Here is a 12,517-nt window from a genome sequence, read left to right as displayed (position 1 = left end):
TAGTAATATGACTCATAGAGCAATGTAGTAATATGACTCATAGAGCAATGTAGTAATATGACTCATAGAGCAATGTAGTAATATGACTCATAGAGCAATGTAGTAATATGACTCATAGAGCAATGTAGTAATATGACTCATAGAGCAATGTAGTAATATGACTCATAGAGCAATGTAGTAATATGACTCATAGAGCAATATCCTCTGAGAGCAAAGAGTAACAACGCTGATATCAATAGTCATTGTAAAAGAGACGGTAAATGAGCTTACAATGGTCAGCTCTTGATGCACCACTATCTCAATAACGTTCCTTTATTATTATTATAAAACAGAAAATAGCTCCAATCAGTTCAACAACATCTCATGACGTTAACCTCAAAATCATGAGTCAAAATCCAAATCCTAAAATTGGGTTTGATGCTAGGCTTACAGGCCTCGCATCCCCTGAAGACTTAATTAGTTCCAAGACAATTGCTAACCTAGTAAGCAGCATGAATACTATAGTGTTAAACATTATACAGGACTAACGTTAACTTCATTTGTATACCCACCAGGAAGTAAACCTCCCGTATACATGTATATACATATATACACAGAATTATAATAAAGTAAAAGTGTTTTATAATGATATTATGATTAAGGGCAACAAGATTAATAAATGATTAGCCATTTTAATGTTACGATATTGGTCAATGATAATTATCGGAATGTAATTTATTAGTGAGTTTTTTTTATTTGCTAATTAGATAATAATGTAAGCTGATAGGCCTCTCTTTCAAGCAAATAGTAATCATTATTAACGCCAATTAAGCAAACTAATAGACAATGACCCGGATATAGGATTAGTGGGGACCACAAAAGCTCACTGTGAGCTTTTGTGGCATATTAACATATATATATATATACATATTATATATATATATATATATATATATATATATATATATATATATATATATATATATATATATATATATATATGTGTGTGTGTATGTCGCGTGTTATGTGATGAAGTTCAACACTGGTTAAAAGTCTTTCAACATTCTGGGAAAGCTCTGGAAATTGTACTGAACTCATAAACCGTGTGAATACTTTAGATGAATTTATGTGAATACTTTACATAAATTTGCAGTTTATTCAAGTCTATCCATGTAATGCAGGTTCCCAAAAAAGATGGTACCTACCCTGAACTTGGCTCCAGCCTGCTGGACGAGAGAGTGAGGCGGGGTAGCGAATTTCCTCACACCAGAGACAACAACGGGGTAGGGGAATTATTGAGGCCGCACACTAACCTGTTTGGGGACTCGCTAGGGGGGAGGGGGAGCTTGTTGATGAATACTGATGAGTCTCGGTTCGTCGCCACTCCAGTGACGTTCTTTATTGATGAAGGGGAATGTATTTTTTTTTTGTCATGGAAAGGGGGGGGGGGGGTGCTGGCGATCAAATATTGTTCTGAGTGTGATATGTATGTGTGTGTGTGTGTGTGTGTATGTGTGCGTGTGTATACTTACCTAATTGCCTAATTTACCTAATTGTGCTTGCGGGGGATGAGCTCTGGCTCTTTGGTCCCTCCTCTCAACCGTAAATCAACAGGTGTACAGGTTCCTGAGGCTATTGGGCACTATCGTATCTACACTTGAAGCTGTGTATGGAGTCAGCTTCCACCACATCACTTCCTAATGCATTCCATTTGTCTACTACTATGACACTGAAAAAATTATTTCTAACGTCTCTATGGCTCATTTGGGCACTCAATTTCCACCTGTGTCCCCTAGTGCGTGTGCCCCTTGTGATAAAAAGTCTGTCTTTATCTACCCTATCAATTCCCTTGAGAATTTTGTATGTGGTAATCATGTCCTCTCTAACTTTACTGTCTCCCAGTGACGTGAGGTTTAATTCCCGTAGTCTCTCCTCGTAGCTCATACCCCTCAGTTCTGGCATTAGTCTGGTGTAAAACCTTTGAACCTTTTCCAGTTTAGTCTTATGCTTGACTAGATATGGACTCCATGCTGCAGCCGCATACTCCAGGATTGGTCTGACATATGTGGTATATAATGATCTGAAAGATTTCTTACACAATTTTCTAAAGGCCGTTCTTATCTTAGCCATCCTGGCATATGCCGCTGATGTTATCCTCCTGATATGAGCTTCAATTGACAGGTCTGGCGTGATATCAACCCCCAGGTCTTTCTTTCTCTATGACACTTGCAGGATTTCATGTCCCAAATGATACCTTGGATCTGGTCTCCTGTTCCCTACACCTATCTTCATAACATTACATTTGCTTGAATTAAACTCTAACATCCATTTGTTCGACCATTCCTGCAGCTTGTCCAGGTCTTCTTGAAGCCTCAAGCTGTCCTCCTCTGTCTTAATCCTTCTCATAATTTTGGCGTCGTCAGCAAACATTGAGAGGAATGAGTCTATACCCTCTGGGAGATCATTTACATATATTAAAAACATGATAGGTCCGAGAACAGAGCCCTGTGGGACTCCACTGGTGACTTTACGTCAATCTGAGGTCTCAACCCTCACTGTAACTCTCTGCTTCCTATTGCTTAGGTACTCCCTTATGCACTGAAGCGCCCTGCCAGTTACCCCTGCCTGTTTAACCAGCTTATGCATAAGCCTTTTATGGGATACTGTGTCAAAGGCTTTCCGACAATGCGAAAAATGCAGTCCCCCCCATTCTTCTCTTTCTTTCTTAATCTTTGTCACCTGATCGTAGAATTCCATTACGTCTGTAAGGCAAGATTTACCCTACCTGAACCCAAGTTGATGGGTGGTCACGAAGTCCCTTCTCTCCAGATGTGTTACTAGGTTTTTTCTCACGTTCTTCTCCATCACCATGCATGGTTTACAAGTTAAGGACACTGGCCTTTAGTTCAGTGCCTCTTGTCTGTCGCCCTTTTTGTATATTGGGACTACATTTGACATCTTCAATATTTCTGGGAGGTTTCCCGTTTCCAGTGACCTACTATACCCTATGGAGAGTGACAAACAAAGTGCCCCTGCTCACTCTTTCAATACCCATGCTGAAATTCCATCCGGCCCAACAGCCTTTCTCACGTCCAGCTCCAATAGGTGCCTCTTGAGCTCATCTTTTGTAATTTCGAACATTTCCAAGGTCACCTGGTTTGCTGCCACCTCTCCTACCCCCGTGACCTCTCATTGTTCTATTGTAAAAACCTCCTGGAACCTTTTGTTGAGATCTTCACACACCTCTTTGTCATTCTCTGTATACCTGTCCTCTCCCATTCTACGTTTTATCACCTGTTCCTTCACTGTTGTTTTCCTCCTGATGTGACTTTGTAGTAGCTTTGGTTCGGTCTTGGCTTTATAAGCTAAATCATTTTCATACCTTTTCTCAGTTGCTCTTCTTACGCTAACATACTCGTTCCTGGTTCTCTGGTATCTCTCTCTCTACTTTCTGGTGTTCTGTTATTAAGGAAGTTCCTCCACGCCCTTTTGTTTAGCTCCTTTGCTTTCATACATTCCCTATTAAACCACGGATTTTTCTGTTGCTTCTCGGTTCTTTTCCTGTCGGGCCTGGATAATCCTGTTTACCGCCTCTTGAAACTTTTTGGGTAACATAGTCCATCATGTCTTGTACGGACTTAGTTCTGAGTTCTGTGTCCCATGGTATATCCCTTAGGAATTTATTCATCTCATAGTTTCACTTTCGGTATGCCAGTCCTTTGTTTCCAAGTTCTTTTTGGGGGGAGATAATTCCTAGCTCAACCAGGTACTCAAAGCTCAATACACTATGATCACTCATTCCCAGGGGGCTTCCAACATAACTTCCCTAATATCCGACTCATATAGGGTAAATATCTGAACAAGCAAAGCTGGTTCATGCTCTCCTCTCTTTCTTGTCGGTCCCTTGACGTGTTGACTTAGAAAATTTCTTGTTGCCACGTCCAGCAGCTTAGCTCTCCGTGTGTCTTGTCCTCCATGTGGGTCTCTGTTCTCCCAATCTATCTTCCTGTGGTTGAAATCTCCCATAATTAGTAATCTGGATCCATTCCTGCTTGCCACAAAAGCTGCTCTCTCTATAATATTGATGGTGGCCATGTTGTTTCTATCATATTCCTGTCTGGGTCTTCTGTCGTTTGGTGGGAGGTTATATATGACTACTACTAAAAAATTTTGTCCTCCAGTTGTTTTGGTGCCTGATATGTAGTCACTGAAACCTTCACAGTTCTGATTAACCATCTCTTCAAAACTCCAACCTTTTCTTATCAGCAAAGCTACACCACCTCCTCCTCTCCCTTCTCTCTCTTTCCTCACTACATAGTAGTACTGTGGAAACACGGCATTTCTTATGGTTGTCGTTAGCTTTGTTTCTGTGAGTGCTATTATGTCTAGGTTTTCTTTCAGTGTCCATTCTCCGAGTTTACTTGTTTTATTTGTAATCCCATCTGTTAGTGTACAGTGCCTTGAAGCTCACTTTCTTTTCTTCATTTCCTTGTCCCCTTCTTGGTGAGCATTCTGCTGGTGGGGAAAGCTGTACCCTGGGTGTGAAGATCTGAGAGGTGGTTTGCAGGGTCTCAGAGGATTTTGGGGTAGGGGGTAGGGGTTCATGGGAAGGGGAGACAGGTAGGGTATGAGGTAAGGAGATAGGGAGAACATGGAGGATACTGGGTGAGGGGGGAGGAGGGATAGGGAGGGTATGGGGTGAAGGGGGAGGGGGAACAGGGGGCGGGGAAGGCAGGAGGGGGGACATGGTAGGAATGGGGGGGAGTGACAGGGCCAGTATGGAGTGGGGGGGAGGGAGGGTTGGGTGAGCCTTTGAGTGGGGGCACGAAAGGGAAGGGGAGGGTTTCTATGCAGGGGGCAGGGAGGGGAAGGGGAGGTGAGGGGAAGGGAGGATTTTTATGCAGAAGGGGTGGAGGTGTTGCCCTCCCCTCTGGTGTTGCTGGAATGCTGGTTGTAGTTTCCCCTCTTGTTTCTGGAACTGTTGTTTTGGGGGCTGTGATTTTCTGGTTTACTCCTCTCTCCCTGCGCTTCCTCCTTGCCGCTGCTGCCCTGGCTCTCTCCTCCTTCGTTCAGTCCCTCTGCAAGAATATTTTTTTGTATTCCTCCACATACTGCAGATGACTCTTCCTTTCTAGTATAACCTCATTCGTGGTCTCCTTTGTAAACATCACCTTTAACAGTCGGTTTCTGTTTGTTGTACCAGCCCAACCTGAAAACCTTCTCAATGTTTTGTTCAGCCCCTTCCATCTGTAACCCCTTCAGTATCCCATGTGCTGCCTCTCTGTCCTTGCTATTCCTTCCTGCCTATTGGATCCTTCCTGTTCTTTGATAACTACAACTACCACAGATCTTTTTCTTTCCAGTAGCTGACTGGTGCACTTTGCTGCTTCCTGTGAGGTAGCTGCTTGCATGGATACCTCCCTCACTGTGTCCATTGCTTCTGAGCTCTTTCTCAGTATGTCCGCAAATGTTTCAGGTACAGAGGCATTTCCTTCCAATGCAACATACCCACCTTCCCTTTGGATGATAATCTGTTGCTCAGCCACTTTGTTTTTTTCTGTGAGGGATTTGATCTCCCTTGCTAAAGTCAGCTCACTTTGCAGGTTGTTAATTGTAATCCTAAGTAATTGTAATTGTAATAAAGTCTATGCCTTCAAATGCCCACTTGGGGACTGTAAGCCCCAAAGAACTCAGTATATAGGCAAGACAATAAAATCTCCTTCCAGGCGATTAACAATGTGTAATCAACAAGGCTCCATTAAGAAACACATAATCTCTTCCCACAACCAGACCATCACCAGAGAAGTCTTAAAAAACAACACAGAAATCATCGATATATATAGAGCGATGGCAGGTGGATCGACATCTGCGAGGCACTACACATCAAAAAGTCAACACTAGCAATCAACAGCCAATTAATGCACAACGGTATTCTACCCACTTGAAGACTCCTTACCAATATAGAAGCAGCAAGAGGAAGTATTGGCCAATAGGCCCTTTGCAGTTACTTCCATTCATATGCTCTCATATGTCCAATTAATACCCATTGTTCCGTGTTCTGTCTTGTGTTTGTAAAAAATTTGTTCACCTCATCCAAAACTGTTGCATCATATCACCTCACCCACGTGCGTGTATATAAGTCGGATAAGCTGGTTAGTGTTAGCATATATATCAATATATATATATATATATATATCAATATATATATATATATATATATATATATATATATATATATATATATAGCATATATGTGCTATGCACAAATGGTAATCTTGGCCATAGCATATATATGTGTATATATATATATATATATATATATATATATATATGTGTATATATATATATATATATATATATATATATATATATATATATATATGTGTGTATATATATATATGTGTGTGTGTGTATATATATATATATATATATATATATATATATATATATATATATATATATATATATATATATATATATATATATATGTGTGTATATATATATATATATATATATATATATATATATATATATATATATATATATATATATATATATATATATACATATATATAAATATATATATATATATATATATATATATATATATATATACATATATATATATATATATATATATATATATATATATATATATATATATATATATATATATATATATATATATATATATATTGATAATCAAAAGGGAAGGGAGTACCACCTCTGGCTGGAAGAAGGGGGACCCATAGCCTCGGAGGAAACTACACATAACGCACTGGAGGGAATGAAGGTCCCCTCCAATACAGTTTCTGTGTGCTTTTCTCTTACCACCCCCTTCCCTTTTTTTTTTTTTCTTTATTGTGTATTTAAAGGTTACAAAACATACAAGACAAATGCCTAAAGGTTATGGATCTCTTGAATCTCCTCCGCTTCTGGACAGGAACCGAGGACGCAGCAAGCATTTCCCCTCTGGATCGCCACACTTAGACGCTGAAACAAAAAACTGGAAGCCCTTGGGTCTCTGGTGACGTCAATGAGCTTGGAACCCAATTCCTTGAGAAATCCCAAGGCACTCTTGCCCCAGGGGCCATGCGTCTCAGACGCTATGGGAACAACGAGGTATTGACCTTCCAGTCGCCTGTACTTGAGTGATTTAGCTGTTTCCCTGTGGTTGGCCGCCCCACATGCTTGATCAGCTCCGAAGTGTACATAGGTGTCAGCCAGGGTGGATACACATGTGTAGTCCCACACCAACTGTCTACCCTCCTTCCATGAGTATATGGTGATGCCATCAGGGCGAAGTGCGAGGAAATCCGGGTTTTGGACCCCTAGGATGTGAGGTTCTCTCTCCGCTGGGCACCTAGCTGAGACGAGGCTTCTCTTGATGATGTCATTGACCTCATTGTGTCTTGCATGCCAGCCCTTTGTGCTTCCGCAATGCAACCCATGCAGTCCGTATTGGTCTGCTTCCACCCTGTTGCAAATACAATTGTATTCAGTGTGAATTGGGGCACCAAGGCGGAGGGCCACTGCTACACGAAGGGATTCTGGATCTAGGCACGTGCCCATTGCTGACATGGGTACTGCCAGGAGGAAGTCTCCTGCATGGGGGGCACGCACTGCTCTGAGGCGGGCTTTCTCCTTGTCTGATGTTGCGTCGCTGAGCATGGCATCAGCTACTTTTTCCACTAGAGGGTGGTCCCAGCCGGACTGTTTTGTATATATATATATATATATATATATATATATATATATATATATATATATATATATATATATATATATATATATGTCGTACCTAGCCAGAACGCACTTCTCAGCCTACTATGCAAGGCCCGAAGGAGTTAGACGTGACATATCGAGGAGGTCGGATGTGCGATCGGGGGTCCAGTCAGTCTGACAGTTTCAAGATATCTGCGAGGCACTACACATTAGGAAGTCGACACCAGCAATCAACAGCCAATTAATGCACAACTATATTCTACCCACTTCAAGACTCCGCACTAATATAGTAGCATCAAGAAATATGGGCCAATAGGCCTTTTGCAGTTACTTCTATTCTTCCCTTTAACTTACAAAATAATATACCCATTGTTTCGTGTTCTGTCTTGTGTTGAAAGTTTGTTTTCACCTCATCCAAAACTGTTGTAACATGTCACCTCACCCAAATGCAGGTATAAAATCGAAGATGTTTAAGCTCTGTTCAGTTATAGTTGTGTGTGTGTAAACTAAAGTCTTGGAAAATGTAATAAGTTTTATGAAACGCGCTCAAGTGTTGCGTCAGACTAGAAATAAAAGTGAATTTTGGAGAATTGATTTTTCAGTTACCATCAACAGTGAAGAAAAATATAAGAAACATTGAAAAATTTCGTGTTAGAATTATTAATCTTACTTTTTCGGTCATATTTAATAACATATGTGTACAGGAAAAACTGCTACCAAAATACACACATATATATATATATATATATATATATATATATATATATATATATATATATATATATATATATATATTAGTATATTTTGGTAGCAGTCTTTCCTGTAGACATGTATTATTAAATATGACCGAAAAAGTAAGATTAATAATTCTAACACGAATTTTCTCGATCTTTCGTACATTCCTTTTCACTGTTGGTGGTAATTCAAAAATCAATTCTCCAAAATTCATTTTTATTTCTAGTCTGACGCGACACTTGAGCGCGTTTCGTAAAACTTATTACATTTTCAAAGACTTTAGTTTACACATACACAACTGAATAGAACTTACACATCTCCGATTTGTTTATATCTACATTTGAGTGAGGTGGATGGGGTGAGGTGGTATTAATAGGGTATTAAATTCATCAACACAAGACAGAACACGAAACAATGGGTATTGAATGGAAGTTATTGTAGAAAGCCTATTGGTCCATATTTCTTGATGCTTCTATATTGGAGCGGAGTCTTGAGGTGGGTAGGATATAGTTGTGCATTAATTGGCTGTTGATTGCTGGTGTTGACTTTTTAATGTGTTGTGCCTCGCAAACGTCAAGCCGTCTGCTATCGCTGTATCTATCGATGATTTCTGTGTTGTTTACTAGGATTTCTCTGGCGATGGTTTGGTTGTGGGAACCCACAACCAAACCATCGAATAAGCTGACTCCGAATATATATAGAGGAGAGAGATAAAGAAAGAAAGAGAGAGAGAGTAAACATGCATGTGAAATTTAATTCATATGTTTGTTTTATTTTAATGAAAAAAATTACTCAAATTGCCATGTTTCGAATTCTAAATAAGTACATTTCAAAATTTCACTGCCATGGTCACAAAAAAAGCAAAGTTTCAGGGGAATAATAGACCGTTTCAATACTTTTTAGGTATAAGTAATTTGGAAATACTACACAGAAACAAAAATTGAGCCACATTGTGGACGTTTCATAATAATAACGAGACCTGATGAAATTCGTAACTAAATATTACGTTTTAGAAATATGTATTATACAGTTATATTTTATATAACAATATATATAACAATTTTATATAACAATTTCATATAACAATACATATAAGTTATATACAAAATATTTTAACTTTTTGACGACGTGCAACTGTATGGCTATCATTCATCAAACAAAAAAATTTCTAAATGTATATATGTAAATGAGATATCAGCGAGGCAGAAGCTCAGAGTTTCTGCCAAGCATTAACATTCCCTGGAAGTCCTAACTTACAGAAACATCAAACATGGCCATCTTTGAACATAACTTCACATCGTAACTTTATGATAAGCTGCCTCTTGAGCTCTAAACTTGTCAAAAGATCATGGTACATTTGCACAAATCTAAATTTTTTCATGAAGTAAAACTAATATTAGAGCAGACGTTTCAACAAAATATTATTAATCACTAGAATTTCTACTGAAGAAGCAGTAAGGAAGCTAGAACTACTTGCTTGGTTAATAACGCGAAAATTATCGAAACTGGTTTAATAATAGTTGGTTGGAAACTGGTTGTAATAGAGGTAACAGGACTGGCAACTGGGTGAGAGGAGTTCTTTGTCAAGTTGATATGGCTTGAAGCAGGTGAAATGATACTCCCACAGAAGTGCAAATAATTGAGGTAATTAACAGGAAAGTGAAAAAAGTAACTCCAGAAACTCACAGGACTCGTGATATCAAAGGAATCAGATCCATCGAGGATTTTAATCAAGTTCATTTATAGTCACAATCGTTAAGGAATGAATTCACAGAAATCTGAGTGGTGGAAAATCTTGGGAACGCGTCCTCTAGATTGTTCAATCATCGAGTGTAAAAAATTATTTAATTCCATGATTCAGATCTATGATAAAGTTCAAAAAATTGTCAGAAAATTTATATATAATAAATAAAAGTGATTAATATAAAAATGCATCAATTAGTTAACACTACTCAGTTTACTTTTTACTTATTTTTAGAATAAAATACCTTGTTTTGAAGCACTTTTCCGTATATCTTTCTGAAAGAAAGGTTTCCACTGATGGTAAGTTAATAATGATGAAAAAGAGCTATGCTAGAATAACTATGCAATACTTAACGCTACGATATGAAGACGAGAAACTGGATTTGACGAGGAGGAGCTGAAATATAAAGACGAGAAGCTGGGATATGAAAGAAGGATTGTTGTTAGATAAAGGTTTTTACTACAATTGTTGGACCAAAGCCTTACAATCTCAATCGTCGATGATTACCAGTGAGGTGCCTATATCCTAGATATTTAAGGCTCATTTTTGGAGACCCACAGTTGGTGTCTTATCGTTTCGTCCTTGTTACAGTACGAATAGTCTCTGTTCCAGGTTCAGTACTAATATAAAATTTGGACTTATGTACACCTACTTAGTTCTTCCGTTATTGTAATTATGTGTATTAGTTACGAATATAGTTTGTTACGGAATTTGACAACTGTAATGAATTTTTAATCACTGATAAATGTAGTTTTTAAATGTAAGCCTTAAGTATACATTATGTAGTTATATATGTTACGTTATATTATAATACCTTTGTCTTCTGTTACCGTAAATGTGTGTAAACTCTCCCTGCAATAAATGAGGAAACATTTATGACTAATACATTTACATATGAATTTGAATTAATAACCACATTCGTACTCCCTCGAGATGTTGTAATGTCGATAATTGTTCCTAAACAATTGATAACGAAGATCACGAAAGTAACGTCTTGGGGAGAAAATAGCAATTGGTAAGGTTTCTTCGCCTCCGGAATGACCCAGAATGCGTTGCCAATATCCCACCTTGGCAATAAAATCCTCACCTCCATCTTTACTGATTTTGGAAGACAATTCTCACTCGCCGCCAATGTACCAAATTGAATTTGAATGCCCCTGTGCTTAAAATTCTGCTAAAAGTTAAAAGGTACTTATGATGCTTAAAATTATTGTATAGTTTTTTGACGACTATCAACAATAGATTAAGTTAACAAAATGTCTTTATGTTTGCTGTCCCCTCCAAAAAATTATTGGGCCAGTTTGGGTTCACATTTGTAAATATATGATCATTATTTTCCATTCAACTTTACATACATATTAGAGGTAAATGTTGTTATGGAGAGTGTTTTAGTCGGAGGAAAATATAATGCAAAACAAAAAACAAAAGAAACCGTTTTGTGAAGTGGCCGCATGACTTATAAAGATTATTGATATTTCATATATAATTAATCTTGACAGTAATATTTTTAAATTAATTTGATAAATATTTAATATTGTAGTCTCAGAGGTATTCTTGCATTTGCGTAAACCAAACTAATTAATGGACAGCTGACAAAGAATAGAACAAATATACTACTGAAGCAAACTAAACAGCTGACCAAATATAGAAGTTCAAATACAATTATCCTCTCTCACTTCGTGATCATGTAGGTCTGCGTTCAATCCGCAAACAAGTGATTGGTCACCAATCCTTACCCCTGTCCCTTCCCAAATCCTTATCCTGGTCCGTTCCCAGTGCTATATAGTCGTAATGGTCTATAGGACTATATATGGGAGTATGTTATTGCATAACTAAATATTTCAGTACAATTTCCTCACTGGAAAACAAAGATATCGGTTGTATAAGGGTGAATATAATACCATTGATGAACAGATATTATGACAAAACAGTCTCCATTATTGAAGAAATATCAAATATATTTAAACAAGTAATCGGAAGAATAACTGACATGTTACTTGCTGAATTCCTCGACATTTACTAAAAATTTATGATAAAATATGGGATTAATATGCAGAAATATGCATTGAATTTTGGAATAATATTGCTGGAGAATGAGATTTTTAAATACAGAAACGAGATATTAACTTTAATACTACAACGGGGGTCAGGAGTAAATAATTAAGGTTTTAGAATTTACAAAATGTTGACTTCAAAGCTCACCTGAAACACACATGTTCATGAATAGACATATTCGTCATATTTAATATAATGAGATAGATATTGAAGAAGAATGAAATAGACATGAAAGTAGGTGTTAAAATACCCATTAGGAGAATACTAAGTATTAATTTG

This window comes from Procambarus clarkii, chromosome 14, assembly GCF_040958095.1.
Source record: "Procambarus clarkii isolate CNS0578487 chromosome 14, FALCON_Pclarkii_2.0, whole genome shotgun sequence".
NCBI lineage: Eukaryota > Metazoa > Arthropoda > Malacostraca > Decapoda > Cambaridae > Procambarus > Procambarus clarkii.
This window is presented reverse-complemented; position numbering follows the sequence as displayed.